We start from the raw sequence: 2,664 nt of genomic DNA on the forward strand, positions 1-2,664 counted from the left end.
AGACCCTTGAAACTAATGTCACTCGTGATTGGTTGGTAGAAGTGTTGCTATTGGTCACCTTATGGGTCATTGCAGTGCACACGTGGGGTCACAGCATTCCGCACGTGGGGTAAGCCCCTCCCACACAATATTTATAATAAAAATGTATATATTAATATTTATTATTATTTATAAGTAAGCCTTTACCAAAAGCACTGCAGTTAATTAAAACTAAACATTCATGTGATGCTTGATGTTATAGGTGAACATATTGTACAGGGAACAAATGTGAACAAGGTATATGTGGAGTGAAAGCTTTATTTACATACAGCAAAAATATTGTACAAAAACTCAGATGAGGCTTGAAATGTTTCTCTGCAGCCTCTGGGTCATGACTTCTTTGTGGGACTCTTCTCCAGTGTGTAGACGTCTGTGGTGTGTAGCTGTGAGATCAGTGTAGCTTCCAGTCTTATATGAAGTGTGGGACACAGGTCGGTGCGCTCCTGGCTGTGGAAGGATGGATCCATGTCATCTGTCCCGCTTCAATCAGCTGTAAACACATTCAGTAAAATTAGCACAGTTCAATTACAACATACACCTTTACATGTAACTGGAAAATTATTTAATGAATATAACCTTACCCTCTTTCTTCTCCGACAACTCCTCAATGCTGATGTAAGGTCTGGTCGGATCATACTGGCTCATAGTGTGTCTTTGTACGTCATGGACAGGCAGCTGGAAAACAACACATGTAACATGACTTTATTATTAATAAACGGAAATAGCCGCGCTGCATCACCGTTGGAAGATCCACAGCAAAAAAACACCAAAACAATTCAAAAACAGTTACTTACATTCAATGGCTTAATTTTCTGCACTTTAAATCCGGACTTTCAGCGTCTCAGCCTAACGCCTCTTTGTTTGTGTGTGTGTGTGTGTGTGGAGGGGGGGGGGGGGGCTGAGGCTGTGAAAACATACAGAAAAAAGTCACGTTGATGAAAAAACTTAACGAGAACAAACTGTTACATCTAAGTAATTCATACATATTTACACATGCACTAGATCTGCTCCAGCACTCGATGCTGTATTCGTATTTTAGCAACTTTCTCGCTATCCCAAAGAGTGGCGGACATGCTTTCAGATGTAGGGTTAGCTTAGTGGTTAGCATGGCGTCTCTAGCTCACCGTAACTCAGGGACTGTGCTTCCGTCTTCTCCGCCTCGACTCGTCCACACCGGGCCCGCGGCTCTGCCTCCACACGCACTCATCTTCTCCTCCAGGGAACAGTGTCGTGTCGACTTCAGCAAGTTATTTACCCCGAAGACAGAGTCACTCGTACGGGACAAGCTAAACACGACCCGCTTCCTGTCTGCGGGACACTCGACGCTGCTGCACGGCGTTTACGAGGCTCTGATTGGACGAGTCCATCAGCTGATGACGCGAGCGGGTGACGTGAGCAGCGGTGTTTAGTACATTTACACACATGATTCACGCTGTTCTGTGTTCGTAACCTTATAGTTGAATGCACTTATCGTAAGTCGCTTTGGATAAAAGTGTTGACTGTTTTAATGGAATACTGAGAAAGTTTAATAACAACAATTAGACAATTGAAGTTCAAATTATGAAGGAATTTAAGCTCTATATTGTGTCTCCTTTATATTTAAAATAATAATCAAACTGAGTGGAGATGTATGTTGTATCCAAACAGCCGGCTGCTGTGTTTTGTCACTGTGCAGTCCATGGGGGATTAAATATTACACTGAAAAAATAAATCATTAAATCAATGAATGTTTCATAGCAATTTTGAAAGTAGTGGTGAAAAGGTACCATTTATAATTCATGGAACAGCTTAGTTTGCCATTGACATGTGAATTTGATGCCAGTATTTTGGGAGGACAGATATTTTTATGGAAAGCCAGTAGAAGTTTGGAGCTTACAGGACACAGATGATCATACCCAGCATCATTTATTTGCTGGAAGAGGTGTGGTTTACACTTCCTCTGTGCATTTAACCAGCACAATTGAAAAAGTGACTGTAATCATGCCACTCTGTACAGTTGTTGAGATTTAGGATTGGATGACAATAAAAATTTGAAATAAAGTGCATTGTTTCATTTCTTTTGACTGCATTGACCTTTGTTCGTGGTATACAATATAATTCATTATAGCACACTTACTTACTTAAGAACAATTTAAAATTTCAGGTTTAATATTTATTTTAAGCCTGGTTTACTCAGCCAGATAGTTTGTTGGTGCCTCTTACATATTGGTGTTATCTGCTCTCAGGGAAACTGATTTGCATTTGTGAAGCTCAGAGCATTGTCATTTGCATGTGAAAGCGTCCTCTAGGAGTTGGAGCAGGGGGGGTCAAATCTCAACAGCTCACAGGCTTGACAACTGCAGGAACCCTGAGCGTTTCCTTTGCTGCCTGCAGATACGTGTGAAAGTCGTTAACCGAAGGATGTGCCAACACTTCTCTGCGACACAGATTGACACAAACGCTTCTTTTCATGCAGTGCTCTGCGGCGGAGTGGATTGAAGCGATGGAGGTCAGGGGTGAGTGAGGCACAGTGGATACGATTCAACGAGGAAATGCCTTTGCAGAAACCTGAAATTACATTTTTATAATCTGCTGGAAGGCGACACCTTGTGCTCAGGGGAGGGTACCACAGCAGAGAGTCATATT

General features: G+C 42.0%; 1 long non-coding RNA gene across 1 annotated transcript; it reads right to left on the reverse strand.

Moving 5' to 3' along the window:
- Positions 1-281: 281 nt before the first annotated feature.
- On the reverse strand, positions 282-938 carry LOC132996712 (uncharacterized). The gene is made up of 3 exons (XR_009677129.1): positions 834-938; positions 621-714; positions 282-529 (listed from the first exon to the last, which is right to left on the reverse strand). It is a non-coding gene; the product is annotated as an uncharacterized LOC132996712 (long non-coding RNA).
- Positions 939-2,664: the final 1,726 nt, after the last annotated feature.

The sequence above is a fragment of the Limanda limanda genome, chromosome 23 (assembly GCF_963576545.1).
Source record: "Limanda limanda chromosome 23, fLimLim1.1, whole genome shotgun sequence".
Lineage (NCBI taxonomy): Eukaryota > Metazoa > Chordata > Actinopteri > Pleuronectiformes > Pleuronectidae > Limanda > Limanda limanda.